The sequence below is a fragment of the Lissotriton vulgaris genome, chromosome 9, assembly GCF_964263255.1.
Source record: "Lissotriton vulgaris chromosome 9, aLisVul1.2, whole genome shotgun sequence".
NCBI classification, from domain to species: domain Eukaryota; kingdom Metazoa; phylum Chordata; class Amphibia; order Caudata; family Salamandridae; genus Lissotriton; species Lissotriton vulgaris.
In genome coordinates, this window is record NC_141697.1 from 873,965,781 (window position 1) to 873,982,724 (window position 16,944).

Below are 16,944 nucleotides of genomic sequence, written 5' to 3' on the forward strand. Positions count from 1 at the left end.
AATAGCAACTGAACTATTAGCAGAGGATACAAGTCTTCAGCAAAACAACCCGGATGCAGTAATCATCCTGGTAAATGTAAGAAAGAGTGTAACTTACGAACTAATAAATAGTGGTGTATCGTCGAGAGGTGGTACAGTCATATTTGTGGTAGAGGCACATGAATATCGGCAGACAGAGGTATTCTATTCATGGATACATTTTCCTGCAGCTAATGCTGTAACACACGAGTTCCACTACTACAAAGCAGAGGAAACTCCAGCGGAATACGTTCCTTTCGAGGACGTTGAAATTTCAATAACTTACCAGGAGCATCAGCTCTGGTTTAATGGCGCCCTAAAACATCAAAATCACATTACCAGGCTCGGTCCACTAGGTAGACCTGGAGCCACATGGCCGGTTCTAGCCAGCTATACACCACATCCTGACATTGAAGAAATGTCAGACAGAGAACTGTTAGTTCAACTAAAACAATTAACAAAAGCATATAGGCAATTAGTTCAATTGACAATTGACGGTACAATTTGCAGCCAAAAATTAAGAGAAAAACAATTTCAGTCCAGAAGAAGGTCTCCCCAACGGAGAGATAGATCTCCAGACCAGGAGGGGGTAGGTCTCCACAAAGGGAGCCCTCTGAGAAAAGACAAAACCTTAGAAATAGGGATAATTTGAAAAAACCTGACAGATATCAAGATACTGATACATGTCCGTCTCTATTTTTTCAGACTTCCTCACAGAAATCAGAAAGAAGAGGACGTTCAAAACATAAAGAAGAGCGCATCAAGTCCAAAGACAAGGAACCTGCTCACCAAAGTAAAAAAATCTCAATTTACCAAAAAGAAGGTAGCAAGCATAAAGATAAAATATGCTGAGGATCCTGAGGACACAACTCAAGAACGGGGAGTGGGCCCAAACAGTGCTAGACAGCGCAGCAGAAGTAACCGTAGCTCGCAAGATCCTGATGAATCTTCTGGAGACAGTGGACATGAATGAGTACATTTAAGTGGAAACTGCAGACACCAGAGTTAGTGTACCCCATAAATTATATGAATTAACATTGCGTATAGAAGGGGACATAACTAGGAAAATAAGAACTCTCTTTTGGGAGAAGCTATCTAAAGGCTATGATATTCTTCTAGCTGAGAAAGACTGGCCACCAGAATTTGTTAGGGAGTGTCCACATGGCGAAGAAATGATTATCAAAAATCAAGAAAGACTAGCTAGGTTTATACAGGTAAGACTCAATGGAGTACGTATGTCAGGGAAAACCAGTGGGTTTTATTAGAAAGCCCTCACCCACCAACCTAGTTGGTGGCATGCTTCATCATCGGGCCCACCACAGTGGCACCTAACGTGCCCCGGGTGTGCTTCGACGCCAGATTACTGCGGAGCTGGTATAATTACTGAGTGTGCAATGTGGTGAGTATGAAGGTGAAGATTAAAAAGCCATACAGAAATCCCAGTACCCGAGGGTAAAAGCTATTTTAATGAAACTGGGTATCTGTTGGCACGTTAAAAAGGCAAACGGACACGGTGGAGTATGGATTATGACCTCCAGGACACTTTTTTAGCCAACAGATACCCAGTTTCATTAAAATAGCTTTTACCCTCGGGTACTGGGATTTCTGTATGGCTTTTTAATCTTCACCTTCATACTCACCACATTGCACACTCAGTAATTATACCAGCTCCGCAGTAATCTGGCGTCGAAGCACACCCGGGGCACGTTAGGTGCCACTGTGGTGGGCCCGATGATGAAGCATGCCACCAACTAGGTTGGTGGGTGAGGGCTTTCTAATAAAACCCACTGGTTTTCCCTGACATACGTACTTCATTGAGTCTTACCTGTATATACCTAGCTAGTCTTTCTTGATTTTTGATATATAAAAACGGGGATTCAGACTAGCTTACCTAGTCCTCCCTCTCTCCTTTGATTTAGTGAAGAAATGATTATGCCTGCCTTCTCAAATCATATTCCAATTCATAAAAAATACACATATGCAAGAAAGTGGGCAGTGGCCCAAGCCCCAGCATTATATAAAAATCATGTAGGATAGGATGAGGAACCCCCTCACCATAAAATCCAGTTAAAAAATCAACCTACTGCACAAAGGCAGTATCATGTTAAGCAAGAAGCTAGAAAACAAGTCAGGGAGATCTTAGATCAACTTGATTACCAGGTGGTGTTTGAAACATGCACCCCACAAATGAACAATCCTTTGTTTCCTGTCTCCAAACCAGAAAATTCATATCGTCTAGTATTGGATTACAGACATTTAAGCTCTTGTTGCAAAACATTTGCAGTACAAAATTCATACTGTGCAGCACTGATGAATAACATCATGCGCAAAAAATATAAAACGACATTAGATATTTCAAATGGTTTCTCCTGTCAAAACATTGCACCTGAAATCAGGTATTTGACCGCTTTCTCAAGTATGGGGGCCCAGAAGCAATTTTGCCGTCTCCCCCAGGGATTCAAGAATAGCCCAGGATTATTTTCAGCCAGAGTAACAGAGTTACTACAAATGTATGATGACGAGGCATAATCTTATGTCGATGACATCTATCTAACAGACGATGATTTGGACAGGCACTTGAAAAGAGTGAACACCATTATACTTGGGTTCGCATCTGAAGGGATCTGTTTTGTTAGGCGCCTTGATGCCTTCGGGTTATTGTTTGCGCGATATAAATTTTATTCAAGCAATCAATCAATCAAGGGTACAAATTCAACTTTAAAAAATCACGGATTGCCCACCTCACTATCCTATTTCTAGGATATGAGTTATCAAGTGAGGGGAAAAGCCAAGCAGCCAATTTCTTAGCGAAATGTGCGCTGCTCCAAACACCAAAAACGCTGAAAAACTGACAATCAATTCTAGGTTTCCTGAATTTTGGAAGAACTTACGTTCTGACTTACGCAGAGCGGGTTAAACCTCTCTACAAATTAATAAAACCTGATTTCAAACAAACTAATTGGACTCATAAACACACAGAAATTTTACGTTCAATACAAACAGACATGTTGGTTAAAACAAAACTGCAAACACGCGTAAACGAACGCAACCTTGTAATCCGAGTCATCCCAGGAAGATGCAGATTCACGTACCTGACCTATAATGAAGATGAAACGGTACCAATAGCTTACAAATCACACTTGTACACACTAGCTGAAATAAAATTCACTTCTACTGAGAAAATTCTGACAGCGGTTCAAACTGCTATAGCAAAAGAAAGAGCCCTCGCACAGGGAAAACGCATGTCGGTCGCCTGTACCTGCCTTAGAGGCAGTGACAAGAGCAAGCATTCTAAATGCTAAAGCTTTACATCCACGGTGGATACAATGGGCTAATTCTCTTGCTGCTACAGACATTGAATATGTTTTTGACCCTAGCTTGAAAACACAAGAGTTTCTCCGATACGAGTACGAATGTCCTCTGCCGACCGAAATTCTGCCTCTTGAACACTACGGCTGTATAATATATACAGACTGATCAGCACAGCCCGCAATTGGGGGTAAACAAGCCTATAGTGCTGCGTGCGCGATTATAAAAGGTCGCTGGCGGGAAGGTAAATTCCGACCTATTGTCACAAAAACTCAATCACTCTGAGACTGTACAGCTCAGTGAGCTAAACTACAGGCTTTCAAGATGCCGCTTGAGAATACCGATCGCGAATTCCCCACACTAATAGCGTGCGATTCGTTTTACTGCGTCCAGTCTTACAATGAATACTTGCAGAACTGGGTTCAAATTGGTTTCAAAGATGCAGAAGGTGGCAGAGTAAAGCATAAAATGCTTTGGGAACAAGAAGTTCTTTTACAGAAAGAACTACAAAAGACTCACGTGATTCATACATTGAGTCATCAACGTGATGGCGTTCACGTTGTAGGGAATTCATTGGCTGATGAAGCCGAAAAGGCGGCCGTCCACACGGCTTCCGTAGCTACAATTAAGCATTCTAAAAACAGAATATACGGTGAAACGCTACTAGCAGTAAAAGTCTCAATGGAAGGCAATTATGCGGTGTTACCTCTAAATTATTCACTCGGAAATACATACATAATTGATGCAAACTCTGTTCCTTTTACTAAAATCCCTGGAGTGGGGGACAGAGCATTTCCAAACAGGAAGCAGAGAGTCTTCTTGATTCAAGAAGCACACATGGGAGTGGGTCTGAGGCACCAAGGGATTTTAACTTCCCTAATAGAATTACAACTGAAGTACTGGTGGCCGGGAATGAGTGTGCAAATTTATAAATTTGCAATGGATTGTGAGAACTGCAACAGAGATCGCAGTCATGAACCGGACCAGGGGACTGACAATAGCACAGTCAGTCCAGCCCAGACACCTTTGTTAGATAGCATTAGACTGTCTACACGCAGACGTCCCTCCGGACGGATGTGGCCCCACAACTACTAGGACAAGATTTATTTGGATGTGGCCCCAGCGCTCGGCTGATGCCAGAACTGTTATAAAAAATGTGTGAGTCTTTATCGGCACATACGCAATTGGCACTCTACATTCTGACCAGGGTCCTGCGTTTAGCTCTCGGGCTTACAAGGAGGCCATGGCCAGCTTGGGCGTTGCATTGCGGTACTCTAGTCCCTTCCATCCTGAGGGAAATGCAGTAGTGGAAAGAAAAAACCGTGACATAAAGCAATCTGTAACAGCGAGGGTATTAGGTTAGGGTGATGGGTGGGTCAAACATCTAGTAAGTGTCCAACGTAGTATAAATAATCTGCCAAGAAATTCTCTGGGTGGAATCACTCTGTTTGAACTTTTGTTTGGTACTAGAATGATAATCGAAGACCTTGATCGTTAAACTTCGGTGGTGGAACAAAAAACCTTTGATATCAAAGATCGTTTGGCTGTTTTACAGGACTTAAATGAAACAAGAAGAAGTCTGAGTAACATAAAGCAAAAGCCAAAGGCCACTGAAGAAAAGCCACCTGTCCCAGCAAGACCTGTCTGGATTAAGCATGGGCGAATTTTGCGAATCTGGCGTTCGCGAATTTGCGTATTTGCGAACTCGCAATCCGCAAAATCCACGAATTCTTGCGAATTTGCGGATTTTTTTGTGTTCGCAAGGGTTTCTGCCAGTTTGCGAGGGTTTTGTACCAGTTCGCAATTGCGAACTTACTTGTCGGCTCGCAACGGTCACGACTATGTTGTTTCTACGTCTGGTTCATCATCACAGGTTCCCAGCACCCTCTGTTTCATCACTGCCACCCTCTGTTTCACCCATGCCACCCTCTGGTACATCAATGCCACCCTCTCGTTCATCACTGTAGATTATGGGGGGGAAAAGCAAGCACACCTGCCCTGCTTCAACTGACATGAATTAATTTGGGGTTGATTTATTTATGTGTCACTGTTTTAAAATTCCAGTCTGGCACCTGCTTCCTTTTCTGTAATTTGCTTTCTGTTGCAGTGCAATTTTTTTTCCAGGACCTTTGTGGCCTACTTGTAGCTATTCTATGAGCCTGCTGTGAGGGTCAGAGCAGGGTCATAGAATTGTTGCAACTAGCAACTGAACTCTGGAGGGGCCCCAGTCAGGAAGCACTACAGGGAATGGCTACTAATGATGAGTTTGAACTTTTGCACCTGCTGAGTGCTTTCAGTTTTGCAAAACTCGTTTTTCTGCAGAACAGCAACTGTAATGCCCCAAACAAACATAGGCAACTGAACTCTGGAGGGGCCCCTCAGGAAGTACTACAGGGAATGGTTACTAATGATGAGTGAACTTTTACACCTGCTGAGTGCTTTCAGTTTTGCAAAACTTTTTTTTCTGCAGAACAGCAACTGTAATGCCCCAAACAAACTTACTTGTGAAAGTTGATTTCTAATCCAAAAGTGATCCAAAGAAAGTCAAAAGGCCTCAAATCCAAAAAAATGCAGGCAAATGTCAACCTGAGGAGTTATTCTGATACAAATCATCATTTTCAGAAGGTCTATGCTGCTTGCTAGTGGATTTCTTGTGCAGAATTGCAAATGTTGTAATTTCGCGAGTGCGAGATTGTTGCTGCCTACATGTTCGCAATTGCGAACTCTCGCGATGCGTCGCCAAACTCCCGCGGGATCCCGCAGCAAGATCCAAAATGACGCAGAACTCGCAAAATATCGAGAAAAACAACTTGGCAAACGATGAATGACGGTAAGTGAACGCCGCACGCCGCAATATTGTATCACCAAGAAATAAAATCCGCGGCGTGCGAATTTGTGGATTTTCGGTAAATTCGCGAGAGTTCGCGGTTTGCGAATTTACCGAAAATCCGCAAAATCCGCAAGCGGAACGGATTTTCCGCCCATGCTTAGTCTGGATTCCAAAGATTGGGGATCTGGTCAGAGAGAAGATCGCGGTGAAGAAGGATTTTGGGCCTTCTTACAAAAAAAGCAGTACCTGTCTTGGCAATCAACGGAACAAGATCAGTAGTACTACCGCCCCTTGCTGGTATAAAGGAGAACAGAGTTGTATCAATCGACCTGGTAAAACCACAACCATGTGGCCAATAATAAGTAGTAGGCCCAGTGGACTGCCAAGATGTAGCAGAAGACCAAACCTTGCTACAATTCAAGAGGTTCAAACTGAGAGACTAATCACATTTGATAAACCTGCAGTGAATAAAAAAGGACTATGCAACAAAGCCATGGAACTTGTGCCTCTTGAAACCCAAATTGCAACAGTTCGTCAAGAAACACCTGTCTACAATGATGTAGCCTCTGACTATACAGAAATGAAAAAGGAAGAAGCAACTACAACGATTAATAACAATCCTGATGCGATTCAAACAATTGACAGAACTGCCTCTGGCTATTTCATCAATTTCGATGACTTTTCTGAAGATCCCAGTGAACATGAAGAAAAGCCAGCAAACAAGACACTCAAAGAAAAAATAACAGAACTCTTTCATCAGCTTGGAGAAATATATCTGATTTTACCATGGATTGAATTGTGGATTTTGTTAGGTGTACTTTTCCTCCTGCTCTTGCTCATTTTAATTTTAAGCTTGGGAAGAATGATTGATGGAAAATATAGTACAATGGACACAGCAATTCAGAACATCAACTTGGTCCTAAAGCCACGCAAGTCATCTCAAGTTGAAAAAAGAGACCTGTCATCAGTAAAAATCACAGCCATTCCTATACCTGGTGGTGTTACATGGGACGCTACTGATTACGACATCTATGGCCCGGTTGAACTCTTGAAATATCCTCAACAGTTCAAGGTTTCATTAAGTGTCTTTGACTCACCGAGCAGTTTCTCTGATGATTGGGACTTTGAGACTATTAATAATATGATGTCTGATTTAGAAATGTCAGGAAAATTTGCATATCATGATTATTTAGAAGGTTCATCTGATCATGAAGAAATGTATTGCTTTAATCATTTTGGGTACCACTATTTGCATAAATCTGCAAAACCTAGAAATGTTTTAACTTATAATCAATGGGAACATTGTCCAACACCGCCAAAAGGCAGCTCGGAAACATTTTGAGAAATCTTCATACTTCTCAGGGTTTAATGTCACAAATCCAGAAACGTTTTATTTAAAAAAATGTGAATAAGACAGGAATGAAAAATATGTTAACCAATACAAAACTGATTTATTCTGCTACATTTTATGAAAAATTGTCTACATTTGGTTTTGAATTCTGGAAAGATAACATTGAAACAAAAACAATCTGGGGTTCAAAAAATTGACAAGTACAGGGATTAGAATCATTATTCAGATCCTGCATGATCCCAGAACAAATAATGTTCCTGAATGACACCATTAAACAAACAACCTGTCTTGGCCTAGCTAAGATAAAAGATTTAAACAACCCGTTTATACCAAAGCCTATGCCTGATGGAAATAACACTACCGATGAGGGGTTAGACGTGTCCCATATTTTACACCAAAACAGAACTAATCCTAATTGGAAAAAATGGTTGATCTGGCCCACAGACACTAATAACGGTCAAGATAGATTCCTGGACAAAACTCAGGGGTTCAAACAGAACAGGCCAGACCCAAGATATTCCCAGAGACAACATCTAGGGATAATAACAACATATAGTGTAGGAAAACTATGCCTCGAATGGCTACAGAAATCCACACTACCTGAAATTAAGCAACACTTGACTTTACTTAAAGAAGGTGCTGACTTGCGAGATTTATTATTGGGACCTCGCAAACAGCGTCAAAAACGTTTCATATACGCCAGTATATATGCTGCTTACAACGAAGCTTGGAAAGTAACGCAAATTGAAACTGCTGAAAAAATACGAGAAATTGATCGTATTAATTTGGAAAGATCACTGTCTGTAGTGGACAATGGGTTAACGACCCTGTCCTCCAGAATTTATTCTTTGGACAGCATTGTATCATCTGCTATTGATAGAATAGAACAGGAAATGCTAATGTTACAACATGGCTAGTCCCAATTATGTTCTATTGTACAGTTAGGCTGGACGTTACAAAATCTGCGTTCAGGCTATGTGCCTTGGCGTCTAATCAACACAACGTCAATATTTTCTATCTTTAACCTTACTGATAAACAAATCACTTTGGCACAAAAAGGAGCAGACTATACGGTGCTGAGCATTGAAAAACTAGAAAGATTACCATTAACAGTTTCCGAGAAACCTGTCATTGAATGGATAATACATGGTACCATAACAATACCAATAACGAGATTCCAGTTTCAATACTGCCTACAGCATATACCAGCGGGCCTGTATGAAAGGTTGGGTAAAGGATACATCAAGTTGACCTGGAATATACCTTATACACATAGATGTTGGAGTGGGAGTAACAAAGAGGTATTTCGTAGTGAAAAGAATTGTGAAAAATCACTAAGTGGTACACTTCTGTGTCAAGAAATTAGTTTACATGGAGCCTGTGAGGGTTCATCTAATGATCTTTCTTGCCACTTGCACGGTACTCCAGCAACACAAATAGAACCTGTTTTCAGGCAGCTGTTGTGGCATGTTACCAGGAATGCCCTATCTCGTCAGTGTTACATCCAGGGTCACTTGTTGTATGCAAGTATTGTATCCAAACAGCAAGCCACACAAGGAGGCAACAATTTGGCCTTCTTTGAATATCTCTTCAATTCGAATTGATACATTAAGCAGAATGAAAGCCATTCTTTTACAAAAACTGTGCCTTTGACCTCGTCTAAAGAAACGTATGATCTGCAAGTTACAAGGACCTCGGCAGAGATACATACCTTATTATCAACAAATTGCCCCGTACATTTTGTAGAAATGTTAGGTCAAATTTTAAACATGCCAGATACCAGTGGCATCGCACATGTATTTAAGACACTTTTTTCGGGACTGTTCGCACCCTTTGAAGCAGTCTTGAGCATTTTTCTGAATTTCGTGCACTCTGTGTTCAGCGGCCTGCCTCTCATTTTGGGACTCGTAGCAGGAATTCTATTTTTGTTCCTTCTGCTCCGTTATGGCAAGTCCAGTCACCGGCGATACCCAGGTTACCATGGAACAAGCGATCCAGGCACTGCGGTACCGAAATAGGATAACACAGGATCTCGGCTTGACTCGTCTAAGAGATCGGAATACCACATGGTTTTTATCATTCAGACCAATCTGGCAAGATTGCATCTTACCTGTTCTACGATACCTGCTCTGCGGAGAAGAATGCGTGTTGGACATCTGTCTCTCACTTCCATCAGCAGTACCTATGGATGTCGATACTTTGCTTGGTTCGGTAACGGCTCAAGCAACGTGTTGTCCCCAGCAGCTACCAATTCTGATGACGGCATTCGTTGAGACCTCACCATTACAATTAGGTGGCGGTGAGGTACGAGATGAAAGCGGCACACAGGTACAACCTTCTGTGAACATTGGTGATCCAGATAACGCTGACGGTAATGCATCTCACATATGCACTATTTCCACTTTTTCGGAAATGGCCCACCTTTCGCCTACTATGGTAGACAGATTCTTTGCCAGCCTATCTGAGTTAATTTTTTCTCCTACCAACGAGAATAACTCTTGAGAAAACAAGCACACAGCGTTCCCTGAACTTTGATTTCGACCTTCAGGTTTGATAAACAGAACTTCTTAAAATTTGGAACTATTTTTTACTACAACGAAATTATTTTTTCTCAAATACCAAAATATTTACCCTTTTTCGCCACAGAGTAATCTGCTTAAAGTAGAACTATTCTAAGAGAACAAGATTTCTATATATTTTTTTTTGATACCTAGAGACAATTTTTTGAAAATAGCCTCTAGCACATGTACAGTATTATATAAATATGTGATGAAATAGTCTTGACCTTCTCTTCTGTATTAAGAGCCATTTCATAAATGTAAATTTCATGAATCATTCAGCCAGCATTTCACTTGTAAAACTATATGCATTATTTGAATGATCCCACTGCTTTGAAAACGTACAGTACAAATACTCATTTTCGTGTACAAACCATTTCAAATGCATTTTATGTATTTTTGGGGTGGGATTGTAAATGCATGCTTAGAAATGTTATAACTGCTTAGTATTTAGTAAAGATGGACATTCTACGTGGAGTGGGTGTTGTAACGTATCTAGGGCTCTAGTGTAACTTTCCCGATTCATGCCCTTATATAGATATAACTATAGATCTAACTTATCATATCCTTATATAGGCATACGAATCATTACCATATTTAGGCACAGCCAATGCAGTCCAAATACGGCATGGCTACTTCCACTAAGCTCCCAGAGTACGAGTTCTATCAGACAACCAGCCTTCAGCAGCCCGGGAAATCCCCCTGCTGCAGTATTGATTTGTCCCTGAACTCCTGGAGTGTGTAAAGAATTTCGAGTTCTTAGTGACGTTATTATGTCCACCCTTATGTCAAACTCTGCACCTTCCAGGTATAAATATTCCCACATCTGCCCTAGCAAACACACGGTGGTTTTGGAGCAGATCGACTAACTACTTGCCCGACGCCCTGCTGTATGCGAGTGCTGAAGGTAGCCGACCCTCCCTGCTGACGCACTGAGAGAGACGAGAAATCCAGCTCCAGTGTTTCCCTGCTACCCTTGCGGGTTACTGGGAGATTGAGTCCTGAGAGAGAGATACAAGACCTCCTTCATTCTATAACCAAGGTACGGAGCTGATTAGACCCGTAGAGATTTCTTGGATAGATTCTTGGCAGAAACTATTAAACTCAAGCTACACCTCACTTCTTCCCTTGTACTAGGCTTAGGTTAGGTACACAGGGGTAGGCGTATTTTAGATGCACTAGTTGAATACTTTTAGTCATTATTTATCATTGTATGTATTTTATCTATTTTGAGTATCATATGGCTTAGAAACCATATATATGCTTTTACAGTATTTTTTCACAATACTCCTTTTACTGTACGCATTTTACTTGATAGCAAGTATTACGATTGTAGCAATTCACTTCTCTTGCATGACAACGCAGACTGCTCAATAAATACCATTTTTATTGATAACGCCCGTCTCTCTATTTCTCTGCACTTTTGGTGAAACGAAGCATGCACGATTGACTGAGTGAAATAGCCATTTATTATTTCCGCGACTCTGGAGATATACTCCTTATTTATGGGGGAACAAAGTTGTCATGTTATATGGTTGTCAGAAGCTAATCCCTTCTTGTGTATTCGAGAAAGTTTCTAGTGACCTCTGAGCTAGCTGGCACACACAATTAAGTCTAACATATTCAATAGAGACCTAGTCGACCTCAGTCCTACGTCTAAACTATAGTTTATTTTATTCCAATGAGCAGAGCCTTTTGGGAATATAGGAACTACACTACAGAAGATAGGTGGCGACTGTCAACTCCGTGTTCGTCGTTGGCATCATGATTGCTGGAATGACATCACAGTATTTACTTAGACGTTGCCCCTGTGCACTGAAGCCAGTTAATTCTTTTTCCGCACCAGCCATGCCAGATCCGGAGGTACCTCAAGTCACTTTTTGACTCTCTTTTTTCAACTTTTGTCAACTTCCTTTTTTGAATCTTTTTGACTCCTGGTGCACAAGGATGTCATCTCGGCAGACCGGCTTTAAGCCTTGTGGCTCCTGCCACAAGCTGATGTCGGTGACGGACTGCCATCTTGTATGCCTCTGACGCCTGGAGCCCGATCACGACTCAGTCGTGCTCCGACTGCTGGGCCATGGCCCCAAAGTCTTTGCGGGATCAGTCTCGAAAACATCTGGAGGCCCGGCAGTCGGGTCTGCTGGGCTCGAAGTCCCAGGACCAGTTGCAGAGCTGTCACCACCACTCCTCGTGGAAGTTCTCATCTTCGGGTAAGTCGAAGCACAAAAAGAAGTCGAAGAAGCATCATCGCTCTTCGAGTTCTCCCTGTCCATCGGCCAATGCGGGATGAGAATGGAAGCCATCCATCTCCCCCCGCGGAGCCTGTTGGGTCAGCTCGAGCTTCCCTCCCTTTCTGGGAGCCGAGGCAACTCTTGCGCAACTTGGTAGCTTTTACAAAGCCCTCCACTCTATTTTTCGACAGCCCAACTTGGTTGGCACGCCGCGGGCCCCGCAGACTCGGCTGGGAACTCCAGGCCTTTGTTGCTGGTGGCTTCGTCTCCGGCGCCGCAGGGCCCCCAGGGATCCAGGCCTGGATCCGGATCGGCACTAGTTGACCTTTTGATACCTCCTCCAGTGCCGAATCCAGTGGCGACACCTCCACCCCCTCCAACGCTGGTTATGTCTCCAGCTGACGTTGACCCCAGCCTCCCCCTCGATGTGAACACGGAGCCTGACCAACATCGCCCAACGTCTGGACCGGGACTGATCGGTACTTTTGTACCCCTGTTCTCACCTGGTGTTCCCTATCGCCTTGAGTGGCTACTAGGGGAGGGTGAGTAGGACTGGGAGGGGTCTGTGGACCTTTTGGCAGACCAGTTGCAAGACCGGACTGGATAGAGGAGTTGGGTCAAGCCAGTGGTCTGGACACTTCTCAGGACCAGGGCATGCTTTCTACCCCTACTGTGGCTACTGCGGCCAGGGACGTGGGTCTGGGGGCCCGCGGGTGGGCCAGTCCACCAGCACGCAATCTGCAGCATCCTCCTAGTCCGACCATTCCGGGCCACCATTCGCAAGGGCGGCAGGATTCACCTTCACATTAGACAGGAGGGTTTTGCAGATAGTCCGAAGGGGTTATTCCCTCCCTTCGAGGCTACCCCTCCATCCATGCTACCTCAATTCCATCGCATGTCAGAGGATCACTTGGCCCTTTTCCATCAGGAAGTTACGGCTCTCTTGGCCAAGGGGGCTATTGAGCGAGTTCCTGCTCCAGAAGTAGGTTGTGGCTGCTATTTCCACTGCTTTCTGATGCCCAAAAAGAACAAAGGACTGCGTCCTATCTCGGATCTCAAGAATGTCAACCACTTCCTCCAGAAGGAGAAGTTCAAAATGTTGTTGTTGTTTCAGGTCTTTTCTGCCCTCGACCCTGGAGACTGGATGGAAGCATTGGACTTGCAAGATGCCTATTTCCACATCCCCGTCCTGCCGGCCCACAGGCATTACCTACAGTTCACGGTAGGAAATGAGCACTTTCAGTTTACCGTGCTCCCGTTTGGCCTTACCAACACCTCTCAGGTGTACACGAAAGTGAATGGCAGTGGTTGCAGCTCATCTGCTCATATCAGGGGTTCCAGTCTTCCCCTAACTCGACGACTGGCTGATAAAGGCGGGCTCGCCCCAGACTGTCGTCGCCCACCTCCAGACTACTGAGATCCTCCTGCATTTGCAGGGGTTCACAGCCAACGTGCCTAAGTCACACCTGAGTCTTTCTCAGTAGCTCCTTTTCATCGGAGCGGTTCTTTACACAGCACTCTTTCGGGACTATCCTCCGAAGCAGTGAGTCCGGGATATTCAGGCTATGATACTGATGTTTCAGCCTTCATAAAGGTTTCGGTCAGAATGACCCTTAGGCTCTTGGGTATCATGGCCTCCTATATCCTGCTGATGGATCATGCCAGGTGGCATATGGGGGCTCTGCAGTGGGACCTGAAGTTCCAGTGGGCACAGAATCAGGGGAATCTTTTCGATTGTGTACAGATCTTAGAGGGCACTGCACATCAGTTGCAGTGGTGGCTAATGAATCACGATTTGGTCACCAGCAGGTCCCTCTCCCTTCCCCAACCAGATTTCACAGTGGTGGCAGATGAGTCACTACTGGGATGGAGCGGCCAAATGGACAAGGTGGAGATCAGAGGCCTCTAGTCTCCAGCATAGTCCGGGCTCCACATCAACTTTTCGAGCTTCGGGCGATCCGTCTTGCACTGAAAGCATACCTTCTTTCTGTCAAAGGGAGAATAATGCATGTGGTACTGCAAAAACAGGTCGGGTGGGGTCGTGGACCCTATGTCAGGAGGCACTTTGTCTCTTGAAATGGGTGGAACATCAGGATAAGAACCTGGTGGTTCAACAACTGGCAGGTTCTCTGAACTCCAGAGCAGACAAACTCCACCACCAGTGCATGATGAATCACGAATGGCATCTTCCCTCGGAGGTGTTGCAAGGACTCTTTCAGCAGTGGGGAGAGCCTTGGTTAGATCTATTCGCCACAGAAGAGAACGTGCAATGTCAGCAATTCTGTGTGTTGGAATTTCCAAGGCAGCATTTGTTAGGTGATGCTTTTCATCACAAGTGGAGTTGCGGTCTTTTATACGCCTTTCCACCTATACCACTGCTGCCCAGAGTGCTGAAGAAGATCAAATGTAACCGGGCCCAAGTGATCCTTGTGGATCCGGATTGGGCACGGAGAGTCTGGTATCCCGAGCTCTTGCACTTAGCCATCGATACTCCGATCAGACTACCTCTTCTGGAGGATCTTCTGTCGTAGCAGCAGGGGACGGTCCTCCATTCGAACCTGTCCAGTCTCCACCTAATTGCGTGGAGATTGAGCGGCAACAGTTGACAGCTTTCGACCTTCCTGCCGAACTCTGTAATATTTTTCTGTCAGCCATACATCCCTCCTTTAAACCGTATACACCTGTAGATGGAACACATTTGTGGCAGGGTGCACAGCAAAGGCTGTGGATCCCCTTTCTGCCCCTCTTTCCAAAGTTCTTTTGTTCCTCCTTTCTTTGGCCAAGCAGAGCTCTGCTCTGGGCACACTCAAGGGCTATCTATCGGCCATTTCAGCCATTCTTTGGCTTCCTGATCAGCCTTCTCTTTTCAAGTCCCCTATTGTAAATCGATTCCTTAAGGGCAATACTAATCTCTTTCCTCCTATTCATTTCGTAATGCCACAGTGGGACTTGAATCTGGTTTTGACTTACCTTATGTGCGCTCCCTTTGAGCCGCTAAATAATTGTCCTCTCAGGCTCTTAACTTTGAAAACTGATTTTCTGATTGCCATCCCCTCTGCTCGCAGGGTGAGTGTGCTTCAGGCTCTGTTTTAAGCCTCCTTTCCTTGCTGTTCATCCGGACAAGGTTGTCCTTAGAACTCGACCTTCTTTCCTTCCCAATGTGGTTACTTCGTTCCACATTGGACAGACCATCACTTTGCCCACCTTCTTCCCACCCCTGCATCCTTCAAAGGAGGAGAGGTCCCACCATCTGGATACAAGATGTCCACCTTGCCCACCTTTTTCCCACCCCTGCATCCTTCAAAGGAGGAGAGGTTCCACCATCTGGATACAAGATGTGTGCTATCTTTCTATCTGGATCGCACATAACAATTCCGGGTGGATGACCAGCTCTTTGTTGGCTATGTGGACCCAAAAAAGGCCAGGCCGTGCAAAAACAGACCATCTCTCGGTGGATCGTTCTTTGCATCAAAATTTGTTATTCCTTGGCAAAGAACGAACCTCTGGTAGGTCTGCACGCCCATTCCACCAAGGTGATGACAGCCACTACTGCTTTGGGACGTGAAGTCCCCGTCAGTGACATCTGCCAGGCATCCACGTGGGCATCCCTGTACACATTTACGAAACACTACTGCCTGAACAGACAAGTCAGGAGAGTCGGCTTCTTTGGCCATTCAGTTCTCCAGGACTTTCTGGTGGGAACTTAGTTTGCAGACCCACCTCCGTGGTTGGTATTGCTGGGGTATCTATTCTGGGTTGTAGGTGACTTTGACTGTTGCTTTTTTTGCTTCGTATTTTGTCAATAAAATAGATTTAATAATAAAATAAGGAATATATAACTAATAGTCTCTTTCTGATGAACAAGTTACTTACCTTCGGTAACAATATATCTGTAGGAGACATATGTTAGTTATAGATTCCTTACCGCCCCACCCATCCTCCCCGTTCTGCGAACTGATCAGTAGGGTAAGGGACTCCCTTTCAGGGCCCTAGTTTTGTGCACCAGTGGTCAGTGTCTTGCATGGCTCTGCGCTTCTGGCGTGGAATGTTGTGTAAAGAATTGATGTTAGCGCACGAGGGCAGCGTCTAAGTAGATACCGTGACGTCATCCCAGTGTTCACGACGACTAACGCGTAGTCGACTGACGCCACCTACCGACGTGCGGGGGTAGTGCTATGAAAAAATTCTCCGGATCCAGTCTGACGCCTGGGTGTAATTCTAAGGTAAGGAATCTATAACTAATATATGTCTCGTACAGATATATCGTTACCAAAGGTAAGTAACTTGTTTGATAGGACAGACCACATGAATACACCTGACTGACATATTTACTGCAAGCCCAAACTCCGCAGCGCACGATTTCACTACTGTATACATTCACAATGACTGGAAAGAACTTCACGCTAACTAAGTCACATCTGAAGTGGCGTGACCAACTAGAGATGGAAATAACCGAGGGGCAAAGGTCCTATTGGTGCTCTGTGACGAAGTCTATCTCACGGAAAGGTAGAAACCAGCTAGTACACTCCAAATATCTACAGAGTGAATTATACTCTGATCTGCTTTTATAACTACGAGCGGAGAGAAGATGACAAATGTGCTAAATGCAGAGCTGCAGGGGCCAACTTCATACACCTCGCTTGG